The sequence below is a fragment of the Podarcis gaigeae genome (genome assembly GCF_964106915.1).
Source record: "Podarcis gaigeae genome assembly, chromosome: 3".
Taxonomy (NCBI): Eukaryota; Metazoa; Chordata; class Lepidosauria; order Squamata; family Lacertidae; genus Podarcis; species Podarcis gaigeae.
Window position 1 is genome coordinate 45,917,977 of NC_139680.1, and position 16,069 is coordinate 45,934,045.

The following is a 16,069-nucleotide window of genomic DNA, read 5'->3' on the forward strand; positions in this document are numbered from 1 at the left end:
TATGCTGAGGTTGTTCCAGCTTATTAGTGTCAAGCAAAAGATATCTCTTAAGCCTTCAAGAGAACAAGACTGACTGCTGTCTTTAGAGTCAGATCTACTCTGGGATTTATTGGCATTTGATCTAAATGGAAAGGTTTAGATTTTACATGTCTCCCGCGTACACAATATATGTATATAAAGAAGAGAAACCAAGTGAAAAGGAAGAAGTAAAATCCAATCAATTCACAGATTATTCTTCTACAAAAAACGAATATATATATATATATATATATATATATATATATATTCAATCAACTGAACTATTGATGCAATTTAACAGACCTGAACTTAAGAGACCTTAACGTTTGAGGGAACAGACCTGGTCGTGGGAAGGAAAATCCTGGAAACTACTGCTCACTTGTAGAAGAAAAAGGGGTGAAGTCAATAATATGGCACTTGTAGTTCTTAGCAGGTATTCAGACATTCAAGTAGAGGTGCCCTCCCCCACTGTATATGTGCGGTGCCAGGAAATAATAAAATAAACAGATACATACCAGAAAATAGCGGGAGAAAACTGGAGAATCCCTGTGGCTCGTGAGGAGACCCTCCCTGAAACCCCAAGAGGACGGCAGTGAGGGCAGAGGAAGCCCCAAAGAGATTGGAAGCACAGCGGGGCTTTTTTCTGGCTGCTTGGCCTCCTTGCCTAACAGCTAACAGATGAGGTAGCACAACAGCTGCTGCTTTCCCACGCAGCCTCCAGCCGACACTAGAACTCCGAATCTAGTCTGAAGCAGACCCTGGAGCTGTGAGAGGTGGGGCCGCCATGCCTGTCCATTTCCCATTGGGGTGCAGGAGTGCAATGCCTCCAGGACCGCCTCTCTCCACATGAACCTTCCCAGACCCTGAGATGATGATGATGATGATGATAATTTATCTGGCTCACTCTGAGCGGCTCCCAATCGACTGTTAAAAACAATACAGCATTAAATATTAAAAACTCCCCTAAACAGGGCTGCCTTCAGATGTCTTTTAAAGATAAGATAGCTGCTTATTTCCTTGACATCTGACGGGAGGGCGTTCCACAGGGTGGGCGCCACTACCAAGAAGGCCCTCTGTCTGGTTCCCTATAACCTCACTTCTCACAGTAAGGGAACTGCCAGAAGGCCTTCGATGCTGGATCTCAGTGTCTGGGCAGAATGATGGGGTTGGAGACACTCCTTCAGGTATACAGGACTGAGATCATCCGCTGAGGCCCTTCTTCACATGCCTCCTCCTTGAGAGCTCTGGAGGGTGGCAACACGAGAACAGGCCTTTTCTGCAGTGGCTCCCCACTTATAGAATGTTCTCCCCAGGGAGGTTCGCCTGGCGCATTCATTATACACCTTTAGGTGCCAGGCAAAAATGTTCCTTTTTAACCAGGCCTTTGGTTGGTTTGATTGCCATCCCATGCCCTTTTAAAATGTGTTATGGAAGAGGGGATTATTGGGTTGTTTTTGTTTTTATTATGTATTTTCTGATTTTTATGTTGTGATTTTATGCTGTGAACCGCCCCAAGACCAATGGGTATAGAAAAGTATGCAAATCTGATAAATAATAATATACAATAAATAATCTCTCATGTATTTATTCAAACACCCAAATAGGACTACTACTACTAATAGCTATGTATGTCTACAGAAAAGTGTGTTACACTGACTTCAGTGTGTAAATTTGTTTATGATTGCAGCCTGTTACTGGAAATTGTGGAGCTGCTACTTCAGACATTATATCTGGAAAGCATGTGCTCCATCTCTGAACTACAAATTCCTTACAACCAAAAATACATTCAAGTCACCTCACATTAATTTCTAAAAATATTCATACAGACCGGTCCTTCCTACATTTATCTGCATTATACGCTTATGAGATACTGTTTATAACCATAATGCTGACAGTGTAAAATGGACACAAAGTGGATATCTGTTTTTACCTCAGTGGTGCATAAGAACTGTTTAATGCTACAGAAATGTGTTTGGGGGGGGGGTGCCTTCAACAACAACAACAAAATCAAACAAACCTCCAAACACCGAGAAGTATAACAAATTGTCATACATGCAAGTAACAAGAATATAAGTTGTAGGTGCCCTCAGGCAGGCTTTGGCAAGGTCTTTTGAAATCTTTTTAAAATTGTAGTACAAATAAATTCATATTACATTTGACAAAACCAAAAAATATGAGCACAGGGAAACATTTTAAAAGGAAAACATTCCAGACAAAAAGTGTGCATAATGTAAATGTGATTACCTGTGTTGCTATCACCATATACAATAAAAAAGCAAATAAATGGTGGGTTTCTAGGAGGGAAGGCAGCAATCCCTGTTCCTTTTAGTGCTGATGGTCTGAGCTGGTTGACCTTGTTTGTTCCAGCTGCTTGGGCATCCCTGGTTTGATAATCTCTCTCTTTGTGGACTGAGCTAATAGTGGCAAGTAATACTGCGAAAAAGATGGCCACAACAGAGCTGAAGGAAAAAATACCTAGTTACCAAAACCTTAGAGAACAATTTACAGTTAGGCTAGATGCTACCTGGCTTGATGGACTTGGTTACAATTTTGATACACATCAGTGTGTGAATTGGTGTGTATAAAGTGTTTTCTTTCTTATTATAAGTCCTTTTTTGGGGGGGATGCAGGGGTACGCATACCCCTAAACATTTTGTGAATCTAAGTTTGGCCTCATTGAAGGGTAGTATTTCAATATGAGTAGGAAAATAAGAGTACTGTACCCCTAAACATTTTTTAAAGAAAAAAAGCACTGCTTATTATTATCAGGGATGGGCAACCTTCCCCCACCCCTGTATTTCTCTGGGGCTAATTGGCTCAGGGCCATATGGTAACAATAGGCAGGACCAGAGCCAAAATACCTGAAAGACCACCTCATTTCCTATGGGATCTCTGGGGTTGGTAGATGGAAGTGTTCATAGTTGCACGTCCCTCAAAAGCTAGGATGAAGGTAGATTGGTGGGGAAAGTTTAAAAGTCTTCTTAATTTTGCCTGCCCTCCCTCAAATGTGAATATGGTGCCACCTCACCGTCTGAGAATGGGACTCAGGAAGTGGGGAGGCACTTTCTGAACCGCACTGAATATTGTAGCAATGGATGCAGAAAATGATTTCTTCTCTGGAATCTGCTGCCAAGTGTGACTACTTCATGTCAAGGCCAGCCCCGATCTCCTCCACTAGAAGGTGGCAGGTGTGCCCTTCTAGCCATAGCTGTCAACTTTCAGATTTGAAAATAAGGGATCAGCAGCCTCACCTGTCCCGGGGACAGTCTACCGGATATCTAACAATCCGGGATAGCAGCAGGAAATGGTGCTGGAATAAGGGAATTTCCCACAAAAAAAGGGAAGGTTGACAGCTATGCGTCTAGCATCCCGCTTTCTCAGGTCTTTGCTGAAATCATAGGATAAATTTATTATTGCAGTGGTACCTCGGGTTAGAGGGACACGGGTGGCGCTGTGGGTAAAACCTCAGCACCTAGGACTTGCCGATCGCATGGTCGGCGGTTCGAATCCCCGCTGCGGGGTGAGCTTCCGCCGTTCGGTCCCAGCTCCTGCCCACCTAGCAGTTCGAAAGCGCCCTTAAGTGCAAGTAGATAAATAGGTATCACTTTATAGCGGGAAGGTAAACAGCGTTTCCGTGTGCTGCTCTGGTGCCGGTTCGCCGGAGCAGCTTCGTCACGCTGGCCACGTGACCCGGAAGTGTCTGCAGACAGTGCTGGCTCCCGGCCTCTAGAGTGAGATGAGCGCACAACCCTAGAGTCTGTCAAGACTGGCCCGGACGGGCAGGGGTACCTTTACCTTTAATTCGGGTTACATACGCTTCAGGTTACAGACTCCGCTAACCCAGAAATAGTGCTTCAGGTTAAGAACTTTGCTTCAGTGTGAGAACAGAAATCGTGCTCTGGGGCAGCAGGAGGCCCCATTAGCTAAAGTGCTGCTTCAGGTTAAGAACAGTTTCAGGTTAAGTACAGACCTCCAGAACGAATTAAGTACTTAACCCGAGGTACCACTGTAGTTGTTTTTGCCAAAACAGAATATCAGTTACTCTTATAGGACACTAGCATGTTTCCCCCCCTTTTTTTTCAAGCTCTTTACATACTTTATCAGCCTTGTGCTTTGATGGAGTGCAAACATATTTGTATGAAAAATAAAGGCCTGTTTGTGATCACTTGGATGCACTAGAATGGTGTCTCATGGCTTGTAAAGCCAGCCTCCCCATGCACCATACTTTTTGCAAGTCATCTGGGATGGGAAAATAACAGCTATGTTCCCAAGGTCAGCAGCAGATTCAAATTCTGTGGGTTCAGAAGTCAGTGTTAACAGATCCCTTGACCAAATTATGTTTGTAGGGACAAGTTTAAAACCCTGACTAAATCATACCCAGTTGCATAAGCATCACCACATTTTGCAAAGCAGGAGTATGTTACACAGTACATACAAGCATGCTTCTCCCTTTTAATGCAGTGGGCAAAGTTGTGCTCAAAACCCAAACCAAACCCATGTATACCTATAGAGAGAAGAAGCACATGCTGTTTATGAAATAATATATTGCAGGGGGAAATATTTATAAACTCCATAGGAGATGAAGCGCAAAGCACTATCACTTCCAAATGAAAATTATGTGACACTTCATCAGTATTTAATGCTATCATTGCTTGATCTAGGCATAAAGAATTTAGCAGTCATTTATCATAACACGCTGCACTGCTCATTTCCTGATGTACTTCCTTGGGATACATTGGTGTTTTAGTTTCAACATGAGCCACAGGTCTAATTTTGATGTTTAATGAAAGGAAAACCCAGAGAGAGAGAGAGAGAGAGAGAGAGAGAGAGAGAAGGGGATGGAAGGCGGCTGGAGGAGGGGAGATGGGTTTTCAAATGGCTATTAGACATCTACTCCCACAACTTGAATTGGTTGGAGGTTTTTTTATATATGCATGCTCCCATAAGCCATTGCTTGGTGTCTGCACCAGATGCAGGTGTTCCCTTGTGCTGTCAGCCAGGAATGATTAATGAGGATTTGCCCCTACTGAAAGCAGTCTTTGGAGCATTGTTCAGGGCATCTGTGGAACTGTCGGGGGAGACAAGGACACAAGTGAACAACCAATTATTTGGCCATCACTAAGGCAGCATGAAAAAGACATCAAATCGGACAGTATAGCTAAGCTTTTGTTTTGTGTTTTTTTTTATTTTTATTAGTAGCTGTAGAATTTTTACCTGCTTTTTTATAAAAAGAATGTCTTTAAAAATTAGGCATGCATAGCTTTGATGTTGTAGGTATTCTTGTGTTAAATAAAAGTTGGTTGTGTTACCCCCCTCCCCCCCAAAAAAATCCCCTATTGATGTGTTTGAGATACACTTAGCAGAGGATAAACGATATGGTTTTCATCTGCTGCTGTTGGCTAGCAACAAAAAAGGAATTCAGAGGGTGCTTTAGGCAAGGATATGTTTAATTGCTAGTCGTACCCAACAGTTGAGGTAGCCCCTATTTTTTATTTTTTAAAAAAATAGATTGCATGGAATGTGCTCCATTAGGATTCTACAACAGAGTGAAGCTGTGAAATGTTCCCAAGAATGAACGTTTAGAGTTTAACATGCTTTCCGCAAGAAAGCACTGTTAGGCCTAGAGGCATTTTGTTCTAAGTTTGCTTCTTCTTATAAGCCCTATTCAGTTGTTTATCTCCCCATGAAATTAGTATCACAAGAGGGGGAAAGCGGGAACAAGCCCATGTCTCCACTTCCCATCTCTGCCATTTTCTACTTGTTGGAGGTATAACTTTTGCAGTAGGAAGCATGTGGTAGCCGTCTTGGCTCCCTGTATGATTTAGAAACTCTGATTGTGCTTCTTAGTTCAGAGGTTAGCCCCTCCAATGTGTGGAAGGTGCTGGAGACAAATGATAGTGTAATGAGCATGTGTGGGCAGTACTTTTACCCATGCTTCCCTTGTCCTGCAAATCTAATCACATGACGGTCAAGAAATGATTAGGGCATGGGATCAGGTCCAATTGCCTTCTGGATCCGGCCTGCAGACAGTCCGGGAATCACCACGTGGATCGCCAGCGCATGCGTTCTTTCCCTCTCCTCCCTCATACGGCGGCGGCGGTAGCTCCTCCCTCCCTCCTCCTGGCTTCTCCCCACCCTGCCTAGAGGAGGAAGGAGCCTGGGCTTTGTTGGTCCCAGCAGCAGCAGCGGTCGAGTGGCCACCATTTTAAGCAGCCACTCTCCGGAGCCCTTTTGCGTGCTGCTCATCATCTTGCCCCCGCCCCTGCTGTCAACCCCTGCCGCTCGCAAGACACAGGTAAGCAGCCACCAGGGCTCATGGTGCTCTTGCATCATTTTTTTCTTTCAACATATAGTCTGGCCCCCCACAAGGTCTGAGAGACAGTGGACCGGCCCCCTGCTGAAAAAGTTTGTTTACCCCTGGATTAGGGTGATCTTTACAGAGATATTATTTGAAATATTTATCATCCACTGTTCATGGCTCATACAGTCCCAGAGAGAGAAACAACATTAAAACAATACAGCTTCATGAATAAAACAGGCAGTATATGAACAACACGATTACATAGTCAGCTAAGCAAGGGGCACTACTTTATTTATTTATTTATTTATTTATTTATTTATTTATTTATTTATTTCCTAAAATTTATATACCGCTTGATTTTTAAAAAAACAATCTTAAAGTGGTTTACAAAAAAGATAAAACCTTAAAACCAAGAGAGAAAGCTTGTCACTGAAATGGTTTCCAGAGGGGTAGGCTTGTTACTCTGTTGCAGTTGGGGGGAAACAGTGAGTTATGTTGCACCTTTAAAGACTAATTAGATGATTATAATGATGACTTCTTATTTTATGGACTGCAGCCCACTTTTTCAGATACATGGGTGGTTGTTTTTTTGGGGGGGGGGATTGTAAACAGTGAGGTCAGAAAGAAAGAAAATGCAGAAAGTGAGGAGGCAGGGATATGAAATTTACCATGGCCAGTCAGTTCCAACACCTCTCAGTAGGGTGCCATTGTCATTATAGGAGAACAAGGCAGGCATTCATGGTTCCAGCACCTATTTTTCTAAAAAATAAATAAATAAAAAGCACTGACCATGGTCATTCAGAAAATGGTTATTCATCAAGGTTGATGCTAGGTGAACAGTTTGGGGGAGAGCACTCTGCAGTCAGGGTGCTGCCACTGAAAAGGCCCTTTCCCCAATTTCTAGTTTTCTTACATTTGTTAATAGGTGTGTTTAGAGAGAGGCCCCAGATGTAGATCTTAATAAATGGGCAGGTTCCTGTGGAAGGAGGCAGTCCTTTTTGAGGTTGATGGTTGTGTCTATTGACACACTAGGGGATGTACATCCCCAGTGGTTATTTTTGTGATGTTACCAGTACCATCACCATTTTGTGTTGCTCTTTGATACAGATATGCATACCAGTGCCTCATTATTTTAACCCCCCCCCCCCGAAAGAACTGTGCATCCCTATCCATGTCCTGACTGGCCTTGGGATATCCACCATTATGTATACAGTGGTACCTCGGTTTTCGAACGGCTTAGTTCATGAACAACTTGGAACCCGAATGCTGCAAAACCGGAAGTAGGTGTTCCGGTTTTTGAACTTTTTTTATGAAGCCGTACATGCTCCGTTTTGAGTCCCCCTGTGTTTCCTGTTGCGCTGCTAATTTGCATCTCCCCATTGTATTTCAAGCCTTCTGTTTCTAATTGCAGTATTCTGAGGTGCTATTTGGAGCTTATATTTGGTGCTTTTGTTTCTGCTATTTATTTTGTGTTTTTTGTTTTGAGGCTTTTTCAGATAATTTGTTTTTGTGACTGTGTGGATCCCAGTTCAGCTACTGATTGATTGATTGATTTTGGAAAGGTTTGGTTTTGGAACAGACTTCCGGTACAGATTAAGTTTGAGAACCAAGGTACCACTGTATATAATATATGCACATTGAACTGTATTGTCTACATATAACCAAAGGTAAGTGTGTTTGGGAAGATGTTTTAGGGATGGCAGAAGGCGATTTCCTACTACCTGCCCATTAGGTGTTTTTGCAGGCAGTCTCATTAGCACTGTAAAATAGCTCTTAAATTGTACCTAAATGGTCTATATGAAAATATGCTTATAATACCTTGTGCACTTATAGACCTATTACATCTACCTGTTTCTCCCACTCAGAGAAATCTTCCGCTTTTACTAAGACTAATTGGATGTGTTCAGCTTTTATTCTGGCTTCCTCCAGAGCACCAGCCTCCGCGTAGAAGTGATGTGTGTGGGACGCCCCTTTGACTGCAAGTTCCTTATCCAGTCTTCCCTTTCATCCTTCACTGTCACCTTAATATCCTGCTTATCTCAGAATCTCTTCTTCCTCTCTTACATTTCTATCTGGGCTTCTTTCTCTTCTATTACTTATCCAGCCATTAAAACAATCCCAGTGCCTCTCTGCCTCTCCCTCTCCCTCTTTGTTTCCTTCCTTCCTATTTTATCGATTGTTCCATACCCCATTTCTTCTTCATTCACATATTTATCTTTTTCACTCACTCCCAGGCCTGTTTGTTCTCTTTCCTTTGACAAAAGAGATGGGCAAACGTGTATTTTCTTCTCCTGAAGAGATTAAGAGCTGATGATTTATTAGTTACAATATAATTAAGTTTGATGAGGTGCTGTGCAATATTATGTATTGCCTGGGAATATTTGAATGGCTGCTTAGCACACATATCATCATCACAAGTCTTCTCTTCTTATTTTAAAATCTGGAGGTAATGGATTAACTTTCATGTAATACAAGTAAAGTTGAAAGAAAATTTGCAGACTCTAATCCATAAAGGATGGGATTTTTAAATCTGGATAAGATTAACATAACTTTATAACTATATTTTAGTAAATTTGGTTAAGATCTGAGTACCTGATTACTAAATTGGTATTGTACTGATATGCTTCTTTCAGTAAGAAATGTTTTGCATTCTGAGCATGGCTGAAAACCTGAGCAGCGGCATAACCATAACTCGGAGAGAGGGTGCTTATTTCTTCCTCTCTCTGCCAGGGTCCTGCCAAAAACTGTCTTGCCAAAGCTGCTATTTGAATTTCAAGAGAAGTCTCACAGGGGCCAAATAAGACTTCCACTGGAATGCGAATAGCAGCTTTTAGTAGTAACTGTGGCAGGGAGAGAAAGAGTTAAATGTCCCCTCTCCCCTTTGCTTCCATGGCCCCAAAGCTACCTTCTGCCTGCTATTTACGTAACAAATATGTGCATGTTAATTATATTTATTTATTTAACTTCTTAGTCCCTCATCACCAAACAGGTCTCCAAACAACTTATGCTAAATAACATACATTATAAAATAGGGGAGGATGCATATACAAATTAGCATTCCATACAGCATGTATCTATTAAAAACAAAACAAAAATAACAACAATGATCACAACAAGGCAACAAAAAGCAAAACTATTCTCCCATCCACCAGCCCTCAGAGAAAAACAAAAGCTTGAACAACATCACCCGCGCCTGTAGCTCAGAAATCCCCAACTCAGAAGAGTTGGTCATATCAACTTATCTTATTTTGTTTGTTTAGGGGTCTTTTTGTTGCTAGCTCCCCACTCCAGCCAGAAGTCCTCACCCAGGAATGGTTTTGTGGCTTTCTGTGGCTGAGACAGCAAACTCTCCAAGGTTTCAGACAGCAGCCTTTCACAGTCCTACCTGGAGATATCAGATTGAACCTGGGACCTTTGGGGTGTTATGCATGTGCTGTACCCCCAAGCCAAAGCTGTTTTTTCAACCTGTGATGTCCTGGCAGACTTAAAGCCCAGCTCCTTTAAATTTTAGAATTCAAGAGATGGTGGTGCCCAGGGACTGGCTAATCTGATATTTTAGTCATCAAATAGGTAGCCTAATCACAGGTACACAAAAACGTGCCCTGTTCTGAGTCAGTGTATTTTTATTTGTAAAGTCCATTTGCTCTGTTGATCTGAAAATCAAGTTTAGTTCCTCCAACTGGTACATGGGAATAGAGGCAAAATCTTTTATCCATTTCTTACAAGATACATTGGATGCTAAATTGTATGATGATTGGATCCAATCACACACTTGTCTCTCTTCTCTGGACTAGGCATTTTAATCCTCATTGCCAGCCGGCTAACTGTTGCTCAGGGGGTTGGATCATATGGTGGAAGATGAGAGAAACTGGGGAGAGGTAATGCAGATTCTTTGAAGGGATGCCTGCATGATCAAAAAATGATATAATGTGAAAGGAATTCTCTGTCTATAGAGTTATGAGGGACTAGGAGCAAATGGACATGCTCTGCCTTCCTTGAGAACTAAAAATTCTCGATGATCAGTAGGAAAGTTCTTCTAGACTGACCCATTTCAACATTACAAATTCAACCTGTGATTTAAATTCCCACCTAACTATGAAACAAGAAGACTCTTGAGGTGAGGGTGCATCAGCATGCATGCTGGCACCTGTGTGGTTGAAACTATAAAAGGCAGGAGAAGTGAACTCACAGGTTCAGAAAACGTGTCTGCTTGTTCAGCAGCTGCAATTTCATGCAGGTAAGAGTAATCCCTATCACCATGTTATACCTGCTCACGGAAGTCCTGGCGTCTCCTATGAAGCTCTCTGGTTCTTTTGTGGCATTGTGCAGTATTTCACTACTTGGAAGCACATTATTTGCAGTCTGATATAAAATAAAATAAAAAAGGTAAAAGGCATGTTTGAAACCTGCATGCACTCTTCATACCTGACATGTAACTGTGTCTACGTACAAAGCAGATTTGGCCTAAATATTTCCAGAACTATATTGGAAGTCACCTACTGGTATGAGTTGCATTGCAACATCTGGAGGGGTTTCCCCATCCCTGCTCAATGAGATTTGTGGAGGAAAAGATGACAGACCACAGAAATACAAGGAAAGGTCATCATTTTTCTTGTCACCTATGAACTTTTGAGAGTGCCAGAGATCATTTTGATTTAGAAATGCAATGGCAGTTTTGTTTTACAGCACTCTTAAGTGGAGCTTGAGAACTGTCCATTATCAAAAGCATTGTGAAAGGAATGGAATAAGATCTCATATACTGCAGATGGAAAACTTTCCCCAGCTTTTTATGTCAACAAAGCAGTCCCTAAACTCAAATCTATTGTCCATGCGTATGTGTGTGAGATCTAATCTGACATGCACACACTATTTTTTCTTCTATTTTGGGCTAAGACATTCAGAATTACTGAATACTTAGCTCTAATTAAAATCCTATTGAGCTAATTTACTGAGTGCTCTGAGTGTTCATGAGTTTGTCAATAAATCCTATAAATTGGTTAACATCTGAACAACAACAAAATCTTTTTTATCTCTCTGTTCCATAAAGCAGCGGTTCCCAGCCTCCCTTCACCAGAATCACTCAAAAATGGTCTTGGTGGACCACTTAATGATTTTGCTGTCTCTTGGAGCAATTGTAATATACACTGTGTTAGATTCTGTGTATTATTATTTTTTTGCTTCTTTTATTTCTCATATTGTATTTTATTATATTAGCATTTCCATTCCATAGAATTCAGACTGTAATAAAATACAATATAAGAAATAAAAGAAGCAAAAAGCAACAACAATTAAAAATCAATACTGATATTTTATGCGGCCATGCCACAGACTGCCTGAATGAAGCTAGTGGATCACTGGTGGTCCATGGACCGCATTTTGGAAACCCCTGCCCTAAAGGATCCCAATGTATCGAAAACATTGTCGTTACTGCTAGTATGCAACTATGGTAGACAGTATAAATGCTAAACAAATGTACTTGCAGGATATGAAATTTGAAAAAATGACTACACTGTATTTCACAAAAGGTTCACATTTTAATGCTATATCTCTTATTAGAGTGGCTGGGGAAACGCAGCCAGATGGGCGAGGTAGAAATAATAAATTATTATTATTAGCAGTAGCAGTAGGCTTTGTAAAAAATATTTTTCAAAAATGTCTTTGTGATTCTGGCCTCTGCCACTTGCCTAAGTATCTTATGTGTAATCAGAGACAAATGGTGTAATTTCTATGACTTGTGATCCCAGCGAATTTGGAGGGCACTCCTGTGGGCCATCTCAGTGTGCATTCACTTCCTCAATTTCTGAGAAGCAGTGAAAATGTTTGGATTATATAATCCATCACAACCAGGTTATCACTCAAACTTGTACTTGTATTAGTGGTGCTTTGTTTTTAATTGCTTGTGAGACACTAGGGACTTTGAACCAAAAAGAGGGTTTGGGGACTGTATGCCACCCCCGAACAATACCTTTTATGCAGCAAGGATCATAACAGGGCCAGGTCTCTCAAAGGCATCATTTGCTTGAATTGGCACCTCCACATCAGTGGTGTAGGGGCTACTGCTGTCATTGACATTGGAAGAAACCCTTATATACCCCCAGCCTCCATTGTGGGTGCTTTGTTTTATAAAGCAGTACCATTATCCTGGGATAGCTCAGTTAGTAGAAGATGAGACTCTTAATCTCAGGGTTGTGGGTTTGAGCCCCATGTTGAGCAAAAAGTTTCCTGCATTGCAGAGAGTTGGACTAGCTTCTATGACTCTATGACTGCAGAAGCCTAGCTAGGCTGCGAGCCCAGAAGCAGTCTTGAATGATTCGAGTTTGATTGTAGCAGAACATCCTCATGTGTACCAGCCCATGAAAGAACATTCAGAAATGTATACATGTCTCTACCCTGCTTTCCTTGCAATCCCCGCATTTCCATTCGTTTCCCTTATTTTATTCTTATTGCCCTCTTCTACAGTGAATAAATCAGTGTTTCATTGCTATTCCCAAGACTTGTGGTGTACATCATTGTGCCACTCTGGTTTTAGCTCCTTTGCAGAGGTGATGTTTAAAACAAGAACTGCAGTTTCCTCTTTCAGCAAAGATGTGGTATGCAACATTGCTTGGGATTTATTTATTTGCAAACAATATCTATGCTATCAACTTATTTTTTAAAAAGTATTATGGCAATGAACAGCATAAAAATGACTGCATACAAATTGGGATCAGAACAAATCCCACAAAAGAGAATAAGCTAGCTATATAAAATAATTTTATATCATACAGATATGAAAAATTAAAACTGACATAGCCTTTAAATACTCATTAGAAAAATAAAAACAGATCAGCCCAACTATAACTAAATGAATATAATTTTGATCACAGGTCTTCTTCGGCGGTCTATTATATATACAGTATGTGACATACATAAAGAATGCATCATTTCAAAATGCCCTGGTCATACTGGAGATAAAATGAAGTTCAGAGGCATAAGGTGCTATTAAGAGTGCCTCTTAGTAGATGGAACACTATTTAGGAGATGGAATATAGTTGGCATTCTACTACATTGCATTGACTCAGTGAGGAGCAAGTTACTGATGTCGGGTAGAATTCAAAATGGTGGTAAGGCGATCTCTCCATCGGTACATGTATTTCTGTTGCCAGACAGAATGACCTGGGGGGTTCTCCCAACCTCCCAGAGCCAATCAGGGCACAGGAGCACATGAGAGAGGGGGGGAACTAGTTGAATCTGATTGCATCGGATTGCATTCAATTAAGTCCAACTCAGAGTAGACTCATTGAAACTAATTCCCAATTAACTGCAGTGAGTCTACTCTGAGTAGGACAAGCCGCTCTGTCCCAGTCCCAGCTCCTTAAAATCTGTAATATTGATAAAGAATTGCATTTGCTTTGGAATTTACATTGGCAGGTGTATGCATGTGTGCTTAAGTTTCACACTAAGGAAGAACTGAACTAGAAAGAGTATGTACTCCTCTCTTTGCTACTACTTTGGGGTGGTATTTTGGGGAGGGGTGGGATAGGTACATCTCCTTTGATTTTTATGGGAGCTCTCAGTTCTCCCCCTGAGGTCCCTTAAAATAGCTTCCTATTTAATCAGGAAAGGACATCTCTAGACCAGGCATAGGCAGACTCAGCCCTCCAGATGTTTTTGGCCTACAGCGCTCATGATCCCTAGCTAGCAGGACCAGTGGTCAGGGATGATGGGAATTGTAGTCCCAAAACATCTGGAGGGCCGAGTTTGCCTATGCCTGCTCTAGACAATGAGATGGCTGTCTCTCTAACCCATTTCTCGCTGTGTGTCTCTTCTTCCTATTTTTCAAGCCACCCCATTCTATTCCTGCCAAACAAGCCCTCAACATTTCATGCCATTTAGTTACTTGGGGACTGTTTGGGTACACTTTTCCCCTCAGCTTTTTCTCTCTGATGTTACCACCCATGTATTAAAGTGAGGTAAGGTTTTGGCTACATAACAACAAGCCCAGGAAGTCTCAAAACTGGTATTAGCAAGGAAAAAAAGGGTGGGGAGATTATATTAGTTTGTAGATAAAACTGCATAGGATTTTCGCAATTGATAGTACGAACCATTGAAAGTAGTTGTTTGGCAAATGTGGAATGAATATTAGGATTGTGGGGAACCAAAGCAGTTGTGGTATGGAAGTTCTGCTTGTTTTTAGCAGCCAGTGTTGGGAATTGCAATGTAGAATATTCTACAAACGTATACCTATCTGTCTCTGTCTCTGGTGTGATACACAGTTCTTCACCATCATTTAAGAATTAAAAAGCATCACCTGATTTATATGTCTAATATAATAATATATATATATCTCACACACAGTCTTCCATCAGTTACTGGATTTGCGTGTGAACATAAATCTGAATGCACGTTTTAATGGTGAAGCCTAATACATTAGGATATGAGGCTCTTTGGAAAAATCACCCTAGTCCTAAACATGATTACTTGCAATCGTCATACATAAGACTTATTCAAAAAACAAATGTGCACAGGACTGTAGCTAGCTTCACTTACATAGACACTGTTGGCATCTATCTGTCTCGGGAGACAAACAAGGTGTGTGCCTTTGGGGATGAAGTCAAGCTGTTGTGACGGTTGCAGCTCCTGCTGTGGCTGAAGAGACAGATGTGGGAGAAACATGTTTCATTGCAGCTGGGGTAGAGGAAGGCATCCATTTGTGCTGCAAATGCACCATGGAGCCCCCTCTCTCTGCGTTCCTCCCAGCAATCATTCCTCCTCTGGTCACTACTATGGATACACAACTTGACTGTCGGTCTCCAGGCACTGCAGTCTCCCGGCACTGCAAGGCTTTCCCACCTGTCAGGGTTGATGTTGCCAGCCTTCAGGTCACATTTTCACAACATAGACATTAAACTTCTGCCTAACTGTTGGCAGGGGAAACCCAGCCAGATGGGTGGGGTATGTATGTATGTATGTATGTATGTATGTAAAATAAATAAATAAATGCAAATTAGTGCTGTGGTGAAATGGGCAATTTGAACCCCTGTCCAGCAGTGGTGGGCCTTGATGAAGCATAATCATCATAACCATTTCCACAGCCCTGCTGCTAATGCTGACTGGGACAGCAGGTGTTAGTGGTGGCGCCTTGGAAAATGCCCCATTGCTATGCCAGCTCCCAGGCTGGTGCAGCGAAGAGGCCTGGATTAGGCCCGTTGCCATCATGTGCTAGCAGCAATTCCACACAGTATCTAGCCAAGCATATAGCACAGGCATAGGCAAACTCCGGCCCTCTAGATGTGTGGGACTACAATTCCCATCATCCCTGTCCACTGGTCCTGTTAGCTAGGGATGATGGGAATTGTAGTCCCAAACATCTGGAGGGCCAGAGTTTGTCTATGCCTGATCTAGCAAGTACAGAATACTGTACTAGTCTGTGTCTGACCCAGACCTGTCCTCTCTCCACCCAGAAAACACCATGTTTTGGGAGTTCTACTGACTACAGCTTCTGCTCACCTGCTGACCATTTGGATGGATGCCCTGGGGCACTCCACACCAGCAAGGCTTCTCCACTGATAGTGGAGCCCAACAAGGTTGGGCAGAGGGACACCTACATCCCATGCAAACCCTCCCCAGCACGGCAGTTTGATTGTTCTGTATATTTCCAAATTATGTGAAAGTTGAGATTATTTCAGCCAACAAAAGAGACAAACTTACCCATTGACTATCTTGCCAGATTAGCCTTTTTGATCTTGAGAAATAAGACAACACGCTTTG

The 16,069-nt window shown here is 41.9% G+C and overlaps 1 long non-coding RNA gene across 1 annotated transcript in view; it reads left to right on the forward strand.

The window, feature by feature from the left end:
* Positions 1 to 16,069, forward strand: part of LOC310841044 — a 377,295-nt gene that overhangs the window by 104,976 nt on the left and 256,250 nt on the right. The gene's annotated exons all lie outside the window — the stretch shown is intronic.